Raw genomic sequence first — 16,461 nt, 5'->3', positions numbered from 1 at the left:
GCATTGAGAACCACGGGTCAGTATGTTTGGGAAGAGCCCCTCCAGGTTGAAGATCCAAGGACTCGATCTTCTCCATCATTGTCCCTTCTCGCCTCTATCCCATTCCCTTTAGCTCATGATTGCCTGGGAACACACTCACAGTTACGCTCCATCCTTCCTTCTCCCTTCATCTAAAGGCCCATGGACCATCAATGGCTAGACTAAAGCTAGCGAGTGGGTGGCTGCAGGCAGCACATTACGGTCCCTCCAGCTGTGGACACTGGCCTCATCAGCACCCGGTCCAGATCCTGAGTCTGCTTTGTGGCCCAAAGCACCCTCCTGACCCAATGCTTCCAGTCCAGTCTCATCTCTCACCGTGTCCACTCCCTCATTTTGTTCTTGAATTAATTTCACTTTCCCAAAGGCGCTATGTTCTGGTTTCCTTTTGGTCTTGGTGCATGTTCTTCTACCTTTCTCTCCTTCTCCCTCTTCCCTTTGCTTGGCCTTCCTCTTCTCCTCCTTTCTGCCATGGTGCTGCCTCCTTGACTTGGCTTTAAGCTGCTTGAGGGCAATTCTCCTTCCTGCACCTTGTTCCCTCCAGTGCCCGGCACCACGCCTGAGGCATGGGCGAGGCTCAGTCACTATTTGCAGACAATAAGCTCACCCTTCAGAATCTGTAGTCGTCCCCCATGTGAGGTATATGTGAAAAAGGAGAAGTGAAGCATGACATTTCAGTACTAAGTTTGCCTGTTTTTACAAGACGTAAAACCTTCAGAAACTCATGTGTGAGCTTTAGGTACAAAGTGGTTGGTCAGAAGGATTAAGACTTCCAGCCATTCCATTTGGAGAGGTGGGAAACCGTGGTCGGGAATCACTGGAAAGCCTGGTGTTATGGCTGGGAGGATGAAGGAAGCTCGGGTTACCACTTTTTGGGAGGGGGTGGGTCTGTGGAGCTTACCATGACACCTTTCTCTAAACACTGCCTCCCCACTTAGGGGGTTGTATAATAAAAATATAGTTTCTAGGGGCTGGCCTGGCAGCATAGTGGTTAAGTTCACGTGCTCCACTTTGGCAGCCTTGGGTTCACAGGTTCAGATCCTAGGGGTGGACCTATACACCACTCATCAAGCCATGCTGTGGTGGCGTCCCACATATAAAGTAGAGGAAGATTGGCACAGATGTTAGCTCAGGGTCAATCTTCCTCACCAAGAAAATATATATATAAAATTTCTATCTGATGAGCCACATCTGATGAGACCCATGGAAATGTTGGCCCCATGAAAGATTTTCCTCTTTGCTTTAGTCACTATCAATAAACTAGTGACTAGTAAGTGGTCAATATCCTCATCAGTTCACTTTTGAACTTTTACAATAACTTTCCAACTTCAGGGCCAAACATGTTACTCCAGTAAAAAACCAAAAAACCAAAAACAAAACAAAAACAACAGCAACAACAAAACCTAACAGAAAAGCTCTCTTCTCTGTGATCTGGAAATATCTTTTATATAATTTCTACTTTGGTGCCATGGGAGCATCTCTTCAACCATATCTCCATTAGGATTCTTGACAAAGAGTGACAGAACCTCAAGATAAACTTCACAAAGGAGAATTCATGGGCTCACATAACGTCTGGCTGGCTGGATGCAGTCATTCAAAGGATCTTATCAAGGATCTCTCCATCTCTTGGCTCAGGGTGGCCTCCATTCGCCAGCTGGCTTTTCCCACCTGGGGCCAATGCTGGCTTGGGTGAGGGAGACATGCTTCTCTCCCCATTCCTCCCACTCGCATGGTGGCAGGGAACTTTTATTCCCTTCTCTTACTCAACACAAGCGAGAAGGAGCAACATCCGATGATATTCTGAAGAAGACAGTCGGCGTGTGCAACTCAGTGACCTTCTCTCTTTTGGAAGCATCTGTCTTCGGGGTGCTCATATTATTGGCTGTTCGGGTGGTAAGCTTACTAGGGCAGGATCTCCCCCTGTGAAGCAGATGCCTGCAGTTTTGGGGGAATGAAGTTAGGGAGTAGTTTAAGTCAAGCTTCATTCTCCGGCATAAAGCTGATATTGTTTATCTCTATCATTCTGACTCCTATGTCAACCTCTATTAATCAGACTTGCATACAGGAGTGGGGAAAGAGTGGTATTTAAACATCAACCTTCAAACCCCATCTATGACCACAGTTCGTGGTTTTCATCGTACCAGCTTAGCAATCCCAAAAGAAAAGTTTTCTTCCTTTGTACTGTGTGAGCAGAAGTCTCCATCTGACCCTCATTGGTTAGGGCTGAGTCACATGCCCATCCTTGAACCAATGTCTGTTACTATTCGACCACACCTTGTGGTCACATGGACCCTCAGGTCTATATACCATATAAACCGTGAATAGAGGAAGGGTGAGTATCTTAGGACAGTGCTTCTCAAACTGTAATGTACATACTAATTACCTGTAGATCTTTGTAAATGCAGATTCTGGTTCAATAGGGTCCTGGGATGGGACCTGAGATTCTACATTTCTAACAGGGTCCCAGGTTTTGCTGATGCTGCTGGTCTCTGCATCATACTTTGAGCAACAAGGTCTTAAGGAACATTTTGGTGTGGTTACCATAAGGGATAATGATGCTGGACAGGGAAAGAAAACCACAGATGGCCACCATGCTCCCTTTCTGTCAACCCATGTCTTACCTCTTCTGCTCAATAAACACAAGTCCTAAATTTCCCGTGAAACTTCCCTTAACAACTACAGTTCACAGTGATCGGTCCCTCATTGACCTCCTTAACATTTACTGCGTGAAATTAATCAAATTGTTCATGTTGGTAAGACATATAGGCATGAAAAATATCTTTGAGCCTAAATTCATCCTTACAAAACTGAAAGGAAAGAAGAGACATGGTTCTCTGTGGTGGAGGACTGACAATTTTGTAGAGATCTTACTGTAGGACCATTCATTCTGTAGGTAGAATTTGGGATTGAGCAGTTTTCTGATGCCTGGGTCACCAAGATAACTCACTTCATTGGAGGAAATTAGTTCTACATTCCAAACTGATAATTTATAAAGCCAGTCATTTGGAAGAAAAACTGCTTGGTTGAGCAAACTTTTTCTTTGCTCGAGAATAAGCAAGAAATCCATTTATCATTTGATAGTAATATAAGCCAACATAGTAACAGTGGTTTATCTGCCATTGATGAAGTTGTTCTAATTACCAAAGCTGTATAACAAACTAACCCTAAAACTTAGTAGCCTAAAACAATGACCATTTATTTGACTCATGAGTGTGCAATCTGGGCAGGGTTTGGTGGGGACAGCTCACCTCTATTCTACTTGGCATCAGTTGAAGTAGATAGAAGGCTGGAATCGTCTGAAGGGTCAGTCATGTGTCTGGTGCCTGAGCTGGGGAGACTCAAACCACTGGGGGCTGGCACAGCTGAACTGTCAGGAATGTCTCTCTATTTTTATTTAGTCTCTCCGTGTGATCTTTCCAGCATGGAGGCTTCCTTCATGTCGGTTCAGGCCTCCCAAAACACATGTTGAGAGAGAGCAAATACCAAGCTGAAGCCACATCACCTTTTATGACCTATCCTTGGAAATTACACAGTATCACTTCCACTGAATTCTGATTGGTCAATGCAATTAGAAAGACCCACATAGCTTCAAGGGGAGGGAACATGGACTCTCAATGTGAAGTGTCAATACCACAGTGTAAGAAGAACTTGAGGGGTGGGGTGTGTGTGTGTGTAGCCATCTTTAGAAAATACAAATGACCACAGAGGCTATGGATGACATTTAAAGCCTTTAAAAAATATATATACCTTTCTGATTTTTTCAAGGGGAATATATTGCTTTAATAACCATTGCAAAAAATTTTATTGAAAAAGTTATAATCATGTGACTTTGATAAAAAGAACTTTGTATAGGATCTTAGAACCAAAGCCTCCATTGCAAAAAATTTTATTGAAAAAGTTATAATCATGTGACTTTGATAAAAAGAACTTTGTATAGGATCTTAGAACCAAAGCCTTGGCTGATATATAATGTATTTATTTGCCTGATCTACTAGCCACTCTGATCACTGATTAAGACTGAATCAAGCCTGCTCAACAGAGAACAAGGCATTGGTAATCTGGCTGGCCAAATCACAAACAAATTGATTTCTTCTCAACTCTTCCTGACATTTCAAATCAACAGTGAGTGAAAAGCTCAGAATTTTCTAAGTCAAAGAAGTAGAGAAAATCTCCCTGAAACAATCGCCAGCTTTCTGTTCAGCGAAACTGTATAATTGAGGAGACTATGTTGGCTGGAACGGCAATATCCTAGCTGCAGGGCATGGTGGCAGATGGAGTATGGCGTCTAATAAGCTCAACGTCCCCATTGCAGGCTGGCCACATAAGGAGAGCAATAATAACACTCCATGAATGAAAACATCCATCAAAGGTTGACAAACCTCTGACATAGATTTTCTTTATGTTACTAAAGGAGCTAGTTAAATGTGATGGAGCTGCTAATAAAAATTCTTTGGTGGTCCTAGTGAAACAGCTTGTATGCCCCATCTCCTTCCTTGTTGGGCGAGCAGAAAAGCGGCATTAGAATTTTCTGCGGCTGACATTGAGTATGGTTGAGGAAACAAAAGGCAACCAGACCAATGCAACTCAACTCAGTGGTCTTTTGGAATTGGAGATGGCACAGGGTGAGTTGTTTTTAATGATAGTCTTTGCCACCGAGAAGCTCGCTTTGTCATTGTAGTCAAAGAGCAGATGCCCCGGAGCAAGCAGAGGATGAGGAAGACAGGATCTGATTTCCCTCTGTGAATGTAATATGTTGCTTTTTTCTTTTATCAAACATGGTCCCTTAAGGCAAGTGAGCTATTCCTTCTGGGGCTCAGTAGAAAAGAGAGTGATCTCTTTCATGCTGGAGAAAAAACTGATTGCAGAGGAGTTAGTGAGTAAGACACTGTAGTTGCAACATGGTACCCCTGTCATTCTTAGGCTGTGTCCCCCTCTCACCCAACCTCCACTGACCATAAAGCGTCTGGGATGATAAGGCATTGCGTTGGTCTACACTGATTTACTTCCTGTTTTCCAGTGTGCATTGCTAGAACCCTTGGTTCTGGTGGCTTCTTTGCTTCCCTGCCATTCAAAGAGGTGGCCTCTTTGGCCAAACAAGGAGACCTGACTCTTGCGGGCTCTTGTCCTCCCAAGCTCTACCCAGACATCGCTTCTGAGATCTGGCCACCTCCCAGGCCACAGTCAAAGGAGCAGATTCTACTCCCTGCAGTGCAGGTTGTGAGTATTCCCAGGACTCAAAGACCCCTGCCCCTTCCCAGTCTGGGGAACTCCTCCCCTCTCCTTCCTTTCTTTCCAAAGCCATCTTGTTCCCTGGCTCATCTAGCATTATGGCTTTCATAGAACTGAGCTTTTACCAAACACAGGGAAGGTGGTGACATTGACCTGCTTCTGGTCTCTCCCCTATGAGAAATAAACTGATACAGTTTAAGAGCGACTGTCTACCTTCCAGGAGTGGAAAACAGAGAGAAAAACATATAAATCAACTTCTCAAATACACATCCTTCTATCTCGCTGATGCTGGGGGCGCATGCTGGTTTCACGGATGAGGAGACTGTGCCTTGGGGAGATGAAGGATTGGACAAAACTACAGTGGTAAGAGGCTGATGTAGGCTTGGGCTCTGCTAATTGAAGCCCCGCTCGTCTGAGTACTCTCTATCAGTCGGAACTGACTCTACTTGTCACATAGGTGATACACTCCTGAATATTTCCTCTCGGAACACCTACGACTTCTTACGTCCTCTGGGCAGAGCAGTGGACTGTCAGAACCCCTGGGAATTCCAGCTTTCAAGCTGCCATCGTTGTGTGTTCTTAAGCAAGTCATTTGACCACCCTTGATGTCAAGTTTTTAAAATAAAAAATGCTTGGTCAATCTCACCAGACAGGATTAGAGGGAAACACTGGAAGCCTTTAGTGAGTTGTAAGCATCACGCGGGTAAGGTGTAAACAGTCATAATTGCTGAGATCTGCCTTTACTTGCTTCAAACTCCAAGTGACCCTATTTTTCACCTCTTCTCGTCCTGAAAAGCTCCACAGAGTCATGATGTCACAATGTGGGCATTAGAGACATTTATTTGCTTATTTTTTTTGTGACTTGGGACTATCTCTGGTCTCATTGGGTTTTGACTCCTCCTACACAGAAGTTTGGGATGTCAGCATGTTAACCTGTGTCATTAGTAGTTTGTTGCCAACCTCTTTGCTTTGCTGGTGTGAGGCCCTGGGCATCTCAATAAACCATTGTTCCTCCCTAGTCTGTTGTGAAAGGGGTTGACTGTGCGCTCTGGCAGTTCTATCCTGGAGGAAGAAGTTCTCCTTGTTGAGAATAAAGGGCTCCTCTCACGTCTGCTGTGCAAATACAGCCCCTTTCCTCGCTCAAGACTCAGGTGGCAAGCAGCGCAGAACGCTGTTTCTGTAGCTCTCTGTTACTATCTGCATACTGGGAACCATTGTTCAGGTAACTAACTGCTTCCCTTACCAGACTGAGTTGCCAGGGATCAGGACCCCTCTGTTCTTTATGGTATCACCAGCACACCATCTAGCAAGATATTTTGCATATTGTAATTACCCAATAAAGCTTATTTGAATTTAATTTTACTACTGATTTGCCTCCTCCAAAAGGATGGCTGATAGACTTGTTCCAAGCTGTTGGTATTCATATAGCGAGTTTTTTTTGCAGGTCAATTGGCCGTTTAACTGCAGAGGTTGAGGACAAGGGAGGCATCTTATGCCACGTATGGTTGATTGTACCAAATAGTATGCCGAAGTCGGCAAAATTGTGGTGTTGACAGGCTCCAGCATCTTACTGCCACAGCTGACAAAATGCCTCTGGGATTAGTTTGGAAATTGCCTTGAAAATAAGCAGCCCCAGAATTGAAGAGGGTCAGGAAGCCAGAATGTGCGTATGTTGGCTATGAGGGGAGTGTTTAAAAGGGCATGTTTCTAGGCCCTACCCTCAGACATCAGTATTCAGTGGGTTTGAGGTGAGGCCCGGGCATCTGCATGTTTAATAACCAACCTCAGTTGTTCAAATGAAGGTGGTCCCCAGAATGCAGTTTGAGAAACACTGAGATTTTCTCCTAATTCATTAATGAAAACTGAACATTAGATTTATTGGCAGCATTGAGATTTCTGAAGAAGTATTGAAAAGTTGCATGACTCAAAATTTCAAAGAAGGGTAAAAACCTTAGAATTCAACTGGGGCAAAATACACATTTTCCAGTTGAAGTTCAAATATGGAAGGTTAATCTTCCAGTTATCTATTGCTGTGTAGAAAACTACCCAATTTGTAGCTTAAGATAGACCTTTTATTTTGCTTTCGATTTTTTGCGTCAGGAATTTGGGAGGGACGTGGCCAGGCAGTTTGAATCTGACCCTCAGGCCATGAGCTGGGCCTATGCAGTGGGAGGATTCTCTTCCAAGATGGCCTTTTCAATCATATGTCTGGTGCCAATAATGCTCCTTGGCCTCTCTTTCTCTCCACATCCTCCTCGGCACCATGTGGCTCGGCTACTCAGAGAGAGCATAGTGGTCTTGCCATAATTACTTTTTTATGGCAGCCGACTTTCAAGAGGTGGGAACTGGAAGCCACTAGCCCAGTTAAGGGCTATGAGTATGATTGGCACAGGGTCACTTCCGCTGTATAACTCTGGTCAATGCACTCCCGGGGCCTGCCTGGATTCAAAGGGATGCAGAAATAGACTCCACCACCTGATGGGGCATTGCAAGCTCTCGTTGCAAAAAGAACATCTGGGAGGAGGGACGTCGCAGAAGCCATCTTTGGAAAATTTGCCACATGTAACTCACTTAGGATTAGGCCAAGGAAAGTTCTTCTAGAGAATGCATGTCTAGGTAGAGAGTCATATTCTGTGAATACTTTAGGAACAGGTGCATTTATTGGTCACGAAAATGTTGGTGGTAGAATTTTATCATGCATTCTTAATAAGCTCTGCGTTTACCGAATGTTTGCTCTGTTTCTTTGTAATTTTCTTGGCATTTTTGAGAAAAGCGAGCACAGTTTCACGTGTTCTCCTTGTCCCGCGCCCCTTCTCGAAGAGTGAGTCTCCACATGGTATGTGCCTGTGGCTAACTGCATGGCCTTGGAAGGTTCACGTGGACTCACGGGTCAGTTTTAAATTTATATATCCTCTGACTTTCCTTGGGTTTAAAAAAATTCATACACATGTCTTTGCTCCTCCGTGGTATTTCCTCTTTTCCAATAATACTTTAAAATCCAATTTCATTGCTCCGTTAGATGTGGTTCTTGCATTTTTATTTCTGCTTTCTCATTCACTCTTTTCCAGTTGGTGCTATCATATCAGTGACACTAACTAGTGGTTTCATTACACTAGCGCATAAAAGAATTGCATTTCCTCTGCATTTATAAATGTCGTATCCACATTGGGGCTGTGCATAGATTTCACTGAAATGCCCTGAACTTGTTAGTTCATCCACAAATAGCTCCCCTCTATATTTATGGTAATACTTTATGCTAAACAACAATTTCATACTTAAGACTGTCCCTGTTGGTTTGTCTGTTTTAAATGTCATCTGCTCATATTTATAAATGTGGAATGAGCTTACTTAAATTGGATTTCTTGGGTCCAAGACACTTCTGATTTTCCTAATGACCAAATAACCAAAAAGCAGAACAGATTAAGAAGAAAAAAGAAATCTCAGGCATACACAATTTCCAAGCAGTCAGGGTTTGTTTAAAGCTGCTTTGTTCGGCAGGAATGGTTAATAAAAGAAACATTTCCCCAAAGAATTGTTGTGGTCTTTAATTAAACTCCTTTCCTATAGGTTTGTAATATAGTGTTGGACAATATTTGGTCAGTTTCTCTGCCTAGCCTTCTTAGTCACAGGCTGGACTTTATTGCATCCTAGGTCCTAAGGGAACATTAGGAGTGGAGAGAGGCAGCCAGAATCAAATGAAAAGTTAATTGTGTTTAAGCTATGTTGGAAACCAGCCTCCAGTGCACCTCGGCTGAGAGCCGAGCTCAACACGCAGGTGCCCTGGCTGTCAGGCTGGGACCACGGCGGTGAGTTTGCCTGACCCAGAGAAAGTGCGGCACCATAAAGACTGCTGACTGTGGAAGAGGCCAATCCAGGGCCTCACCTTTCAGCAGTCATGGGCTCTGGGACAATGGACAACGAGGCGATTCATTGTGCTGCTGGGGCTGGAAGCTGGGGCTTCGTCCGAGAAGGGAGTGTGACTGTCAACAGTTCTTCCCTACAGTTCATTAACCCTCAGAACTGTCGCGTGGAAAGGCTGTGATGAGTTGCTCTAAATGATCTGGAAGCTACGTCGTGTTGGAGTTGGTGAAGAAGCATTTCGCCTGGCTTTCTTCCTGCCCCTGAGTTGAGAATCACTGTATTGGAGCAGACGCACGCATGGTGTGCCAAGCGTGTCTACAGTGGGCTGTCCTTTAAGGGCAACACTCTCTCTCCTTGTTGTCTGTACCTGGGGTGGATCAGTCATCTCCCCCACCCTCGGCACACCCCTGGACACGCATCATGGGGAAGGGGAACTCAGAGCTCTTTCGGGGCATTGTGAACATTCTATTTCTTCATCTGGATGGTGGTGCCATACCTGTTCATTTTATAATAATTTATTCAACAGTTCACATGTTTTGCTTATGTGAGTGTATGAATTAAAACCTGAAACCATAATATTTGACCATTTTTAACCTATAAAAATGGCAGTTCTGTAAGGGTCAGTATAATATATTTTACACAAGGAAATTATAAAATAAAACAGTGTAAACACTACCAAATAGACCACTAATCATGAGATGTATATAGGTGAAAAAGAGGCATTTCTATAATCTAGGTGTTGGTGGTAATTATAGTAACTATTCCACTAAATAACGGTCCTTATGTTCTTCTGCTTTGAGAGACAGTGCAGTATGATGGTGGGTGCTTGGCCTCCATGGCCAGATACGCATGAATTTGATCCTCTGCTCTAGCATGGATCAGCTGGTTGGCCTTGGGGAAAGCTCTGGGCCCCAGTTTTTCCATCTGAAAATGGTAATAGTAACTATTTATTGCCAAGGGTTGCTGGGCAGATGACATTGGGTAATACCTGCTTGTCAGATGTGTCTCCCACCACATCCCTTTGGAATTTGATGCTCTAGATGCTTTGGACTTCTTTGGACTTAGGGTATCCTGGGCTCCCTTCTGCCACTAATTCTCTGTGTATACTATTTTCTACTCTCCAGAATGTTCTTCTCCCTTGCCTTTGCCCATGTGGGTCCTCTTCATGCTTGAGATCTCAACTCACCTCTTGTTTTCTTAGCTGCCCTTGACATCTCTGAGTAGGTCATAATTTTGACTCTTACACTCTCATGGAACCCTGTAACTTCTCTTTGTAATACTGATGCCAGCTGTGACTTCGAAGTAAGCTATGGGATGGTTTGATCCATCTGTCACCCTCCTTTGACTGTGAGCTCCATATGGGCAGGAAATGAGGTGTTTTTGCTCATCGTTGCTCTCTGGTGGACTTGGGTCATAGTTCCTGTTCCAGAAATATTTAACAAATAAGAGGGATTACATTATAGCAGTTCTTATATTTTAAGGCTTTAGTGAGAGTTCCTTTAATTCTGATAAAATAATGAAATGAAATAATGAAACCATGTAAATAAGCAGTGTAGGTATGTTTGCATAAGAGTAATTGATAAACACATCAGCTTTCAAAAATTCACTCTGGGGGCTGGCCCCGTGGCTGAGTGGTTAAGTTTGCACTCTCCGCTTCGGTGGCCCAGGGTTTTGCAGGTTCAGATCCTGGGCGCGGACATGGTACCGCTCATCAGGCCATGCTGAGGTGGTGTCCCACATAGCACAAACAGAGGCACTCACGACTAGAATATACAACTATGCACTGGGGGGCTTTGGGGAGAAGCAGAAGGAAAAATAAAAAAAGAAGATTGGCAAGAGTTGTTAGCTTAGGTGCCAATCTTTAAAAAAAAAAATCCCTCTGAGTATTTTATGCAAGTAGTGGGTAGGCAGTAAAATGCAAGGTTTATGAGCAAAGATTTTGTCAGAAGTCCAAGTTCAAGCTCAGTTCATCACCTGTCTGCTCTGTGATCTTGGAAAAGTTACTTTTTCTGAAACTTAGTTTCTACATTTGGATATTAAAAATAGCACCTGAATACTATGGGTTGAATTATATCCCTTCAAAATCCACATATGGAAGTTCTAACCCCCAAGTACCTCAGAATGTGACCTTATTTGGAGGTCGAGTCGTTAAAGGGGTAATTGAGTTAAAGTGAGGTCACTAGAGTGGGCCCTAATCCAGTATGACTAGTGTCCTTATAAAAGGGGAAATTTGCACACCGAAATACACCCAGAGGGAAGATGATTGTAGAGATACAGAGAGAAAAAGTCATCTACAAACCAGGGAGAGAGGCCTGGAACAGATCCTTCCCCCATGGCCCTCGGAAGGAACCAACCCTGTTGACCCCTTGATCTTGGACTTGTAGCCTTCAGAACTGTGAGATGATAAATATGTGTTGTTTAAGCCACCCAGTTTGTATACTTTTTCAGTAGCCCTAGCAAACTAATACATTGAATTAGCTCAATATACAATGATGCTATGTATTCAACAATCCAAAAATCTGAGTGACTTACAGCAGAAAACACTTATTTTTCTTGATCATGGGCCTGTAGGTTGGCTGTAGTTTACCCAGACTCTACACCGATTGGGTTCAGATCTACTCCTGTGCCTTTGCTATTCTGGGACTGGCGTGTCCTTCTCATGGAAGAATGAAGAAGAAGAACCGATGCAAGCCCATTGAAAGCCTCTCCTGGTTTCTTGCCTGGTAGCATTCCATTGGCCAAAGCAAGTCACCTGGCCAAGCCTACTTCAAATAGGCAGGAATGTATGCTTTATCTACTGTAGCGGGAGGCATTAAAAGTAACATGGAAAAGACAAAGAGTGACAATAGTCCAACTGAACACAATACCTACACATCACAGTGTTGTCTTCAATAAATAAGATTTTGCAAGTAAATCTCTTAGCACAGCACCTGGCACATTGTTGGAGCTCTATAGATGGTTGTTGCTGTTACTGTTGTTGTTTTATCCTTGAACAAATTCTAGCATTCATCTTTAATTGCAAGTCTATATGGACATTTTCCTTCCAAACAAGTAAAATTAACTGAGTAAATTGCATTAATATTTGGTTAAGTAAAAGTCTCTGTAGGCGGCATTCTCACAGCTGTGATTAATTCTTTTAAATTCTTTTAAATTGCATGTCTTCTTCAGTGGGTTGGAACTGAGATATGATTTCAAGCTTATGTTTCTCATTAGGACATTGAGGCCACAATTAGACTTCTTTTTTTTTCTTCTTTGAAAAATCAAAGACTCTTAAAATGGATTGTTGTGAATGGACACATAAATATGTTTTAATCGATAGTTGAATTCTCCAAAGCACCATAGAGACAAAGTGTTAAATGTTCTGATTAAATTTGTGATTGGTTAAGCTAGAAATCCATACAGTTGCATGTCACACAATATTTAATAAATGGCATGTAGAGTATCTTAATTGTACCCATTTATCACTTCCCTCTGTTTCTAGGTGCATAAAGTTATCAAAATCTGGAAACTCGAACATTTTTATTTCCACTTGCTTGGTTGGGCTTTGTTCTCTGTCTTTCTTGCTGTACTGGGTCTGGTTTTGAGTTAAATATTTTTGACACAACCTTCATGATTCATTTACATTTAAATAGTAACAGGAAATCTCTTTGCCAAGAAGGCTATTGGAATCAAATTTTACACCAGATCTTTTTTTTAAAAAGATGTTATTATCGATTATTTTGTACATCAAAGTACGTTTTTGCTTTCCTTTTTGTTAATCTAAATATTATGGGCAAGATCTACTCCTGTGCCTTTGCTATTCTGGGACTGGCGTGTCCTTCTCATGGAAGAATGAAGAAGAAGAACCGATGCAAGCCCATTGAAAGCCTCTCCTGGTTTCTTGCCTGGTAGCATTCCATTGGCCAAAGCAAGTCACCTGGCCAAGCCTACTTCAAATAGGCAGGAATGTATGCTTTATCTGTATTCATTTCTCATTTTAGGTGCTTATTATTTCTTCTGATGCCCATAATTTACACCAGTTGCTTTAATGGTAAAAATTAGAAATGGACTTCTGAGATGTTCATTGCCTTTGCCATTGAAATTTTATAAAGGGAGTTTGAAGTATAACGCATGCCCTTGAATTGGTTGTTACACGATGAATGAGATCTACACATAGAATAGGGAGTACGCAATTCTAGGAAAGGTGAGGAAATCAAATAGATTCCTAATCAGCAAATCGAGGTGTGATTTATAAACATCCAAATGATGAAAAGATTCAATGGGACTTGAAGCGAGTTGAAGATGGTCAAGAGTAAATCTCTCTAGTTGGGAAAACAAGCATCCTCAATAGAGGATCAGAGAACAAGAATTCCCAGGCATCCAAATGGATTTTGCCTACCACACTACCTCATATCCCCAGGAATTCTTTTAAGAAGGTATTAGAATCACGGGACGGCTTCCAAGCTTGTAAACCGATGTCAGCGGCATCAGCTAAGTTAGACATTGTTATTCTAGGTGTCTGTAGGAGGAAGAACAAACTCATTGTGTGCTAAGATCTTGTCATGATTCTCCCTGAATTGGATAGAAAAAGGCTTGGTATAGCCTTGTTTAACAATAACCTCAGTTTTAGTGAGTGCTTATTCGGTTCTAGGCATTGAGAGTCTTACATATATCAGTTCATTTTATCCCCTCCAAAGGGCTTTTGAGGTAGGTCATACTATTCCCATTTTCAGAAGATGAGACTGAGGCCTAGGGAGGGTGGGCAGCATGCCACTTGGTGGAGCTGGGAGTAAAATCTTGGCAGCCAACCTAGAGTGCCCACAGTCTTGATTACTATGCTTGTCTTCAAGATCTCTTGTCTGTCCTTCCTTCAGCTCTCTCCCTCTTTCTCTCAGGTGTTTATGCCGACGCCCTCTATGCTGTGCTCTGTTCTAGGCGCTGGGCATGAGATATGTCCACAGCAGAAAAGACGCCTGTCTTCAAGGAACTGATAGTCTGCTTGGGGAAAAAGTTAGCAAGTAAGCAAATAAACATATAATTGTAGGTTGTGCTTTAAAAATAAAGCTGAGTAAGGGGCTAGAGAGCTGGCGGGAGATGTGCTGTCTTAGAGATGTTGATGTTTGAGAGACTTCCAACAAAGAATATCAAGATGTTGAAAAATTCATTGACTCGCTTGCTGGAAAGCCAGTAGGCATGCTCTACTGGTGTGGTTAAGACCGGGATCTGGAGTGTCCAGGAGCCTCTTTGTCAGTCTTTTACCATACTGACCGCAGCTGTAGGAAGGATCAGCCAGTAGGCGGCATGTCTAATGATCTCAGGACGAAACCTGGGACTTGTTTGTTTCATTGTGATTTGCTCCACCTCCCATCTTTATCTCCCCTTTGAAAGTTGGGGCTTGGGGCTGGCCCCGTGGCCGAGTGGTTAAGTTCGCGCGCTCCGCTGCAGGCGGCCCAGTGTTTCGTCGGTTCGAATCCTGGGCGCGGACATGGCACTGCTCGTCAGACCACGCTGAGGCGGCGTCCCACATGCCACAGCTAGAGGAACCCACAACGAAGAATACACAACTATATGTACCGGGGGGCTTTGGGGAGAAAAAGGAAAAAATAAAATCTTAAAAAAAAAAAAAAAGAAAAAGAAAGTTGGGGCTAGAAGAAGCAATCACTTGTTTTCTCCTTAATTGGGAAGGCACTGTACCTGAAATGTTCCCTCTATAATACAGGCCCAATGAGGGGGAGTTGCCATTTAGGAAAATTAGACAGAGGATTTAAAAAAATTCATAGAGTAAAGGTTAGAAACTTAATATCAGAGTATAAACATTGAAAAATATAAGATAAAATAGCCCTTAATCACCTGCTTATTACTTCTTTCCTCATTTAACCAGTAGACTAAAGTCAAGGACTGTTGGTGTGTTAGGATGGAGGATAAATTAGGAGAGGAACTCGCAATAGGCTTCATCTCCAGTGCCTACTCTGATCCTTGTTAGAGGCTTTGTGGAGTGCAGTGTTGAGAAGGACTCTGAGGTCATAGTTGGGCTTGGTGGTAAGATGCCATGCCAACTGGTGTTCCGTGCTGGGAGCCCAGGTCGGAGGAGTGGCTCTGTTTTTGTAGAGCAGTGCTGGAACCTGGTTGTAGACACCCCTCCACTCTGATTTCTCTGGGTTGACTGAGGTCAGGAAACACAGCGAGGAAGTCTAGCTGATGAACTTTAATTAAGGCTAACTTCCTTCCTTCCTCCCAGTCTTCTTTTCATGTTTCCTTTTCCTCCTTGTTCTTCTCTTCCCCTTCCTGCTTGCCATCCCCTTCCTCCTTCTCAGCCAAATAGTACAATGCGACAGAGTTTATAGTCATGAAGAGCACAGGTTCTAGGGTAGCACTCCTTGACTACCAAGGCTGCTTCTATCTCATCCTCTCTGTGTGACCTTGTACCAGGCACTTCAGCTCTCTGAGCTTCAGCTTCCTTGTCTGCCATTGGGGAGAATAACACCTCCTCCCTCATGCCCTCACTTTTGGTCTCTAGTAATATTACTTTGAGGGCTCTTTCTCAATATGTGACACACACACCACCATTGGTGGTAAGTTGAGGTGATTTTAGCTGTTTTGCAGCAAAGGTATTAAATAATACTGTCTTATAAAGGAGGCATTCATCTTCTTTTGTTTCTCTTTGAATCCTTCTAATAACTCAAGGATAAAGTCTCAATTTAGGGTTCTTTAACACCTTTCTAACTCTTGCTCATCTGCCTTATTAGCTAAGAGAACAGACCTAAAGCTCAAAACTTTCTATTGGGACCATTTTGAGCCTGAAGTGAATAATATTATTTGTATATTGTCTTTTGGAGTTATCTTCTAGAAGCGATATTAGTTTTATACTGAGGGAGAGAGTGCAGAGTTTCTGTTCACATTTTTGTATAAATGCAAAAAGTGAGTCTATTTAAAGAAAAAATTACAAATAGACAATAGAATAGGATACTGCCACGACTGAAATGGGGCATGCAAATTACTAATGTTCTGGTGTCTGCAATGGAATAAATGCGGAATGACAGCAGAAATGGGGTGACCAGTCAGGACTGGGTTTGAATAGGATTCTCTCTGTTCAAGCCACACTGGCTCCCTTCTGTCCTTCTGTCCTGCAACCAGCTCTTTGTAGGGCTTTTGCCAGATTGTTCCCTCTGCCCCTTCTCCCACTCTTCTTCAGCTAGTGCTTTTTATCCTTCAGATCTCTGCTTGTTTATCACATTCTCAAAAAAGCCTCCCTTGCTTCCCCACACGAGGAAATAGTCTTTGTTATTGATTCTCCTAGCATGGTGTTCGGTTCTTCTGAGCACACATCTCTGGCTAATTGTATGTTTATTGGCAGGT

At 43.0% G+C, this 16,461-nt stretch overlaps 1 long non-coding RNA gene across 2 annotated transcripts; it reads right to left on the bottom strand.

The window, feature by feature from the left end:
- Window positions 1-7,315: 7,315 nt before the first annotated feature.
- LOC139076120 (uncharacterized) lies at window positions 7,316-15,110 on the bottom strand. 2 transcript variants are annotated; one of them, XR_011527399.1, is made up of 2 exons: window positions 14,956-15,104; window positions 7,316-10,546 (listed from the first exon to the last, which is right to left on the bottom strand). It is a non-coding gene; the product is annotated as an uncharacterized lncRNA (long non-coding RNA). The 2 variants fall into 2 exon arrangements; XR_011527400.1 differs by lacking the exon at window positions 7,316-10,546 and adding an exon at window positions 11,612-14,100 and having other exon boundaries at window positions 14,956-15,110.
- Between the last annotated feature and the right edge of the window lie 1,351 nt (window positions 15,111-16,461).

The sequence above is a fragment of the Equus przewalskii genome, chromosome 15 (genome assembly GCF_037783145.1).
Source record: "Equus przewalskii isolate Varuska chromosome 15, EquPr2, whole genome shotgun sequence".
NCBI classification, from domain to species: Eukaryota; Metazoa; Chordata; class Mammalia; order Perissodactyla; family Equidae; genus Equus; species Equus przewalskii.
Note: the sequence above shows the minus strand (reverse complement) of the source record. Positions and strands in the feature narration are given on the sequence as shown.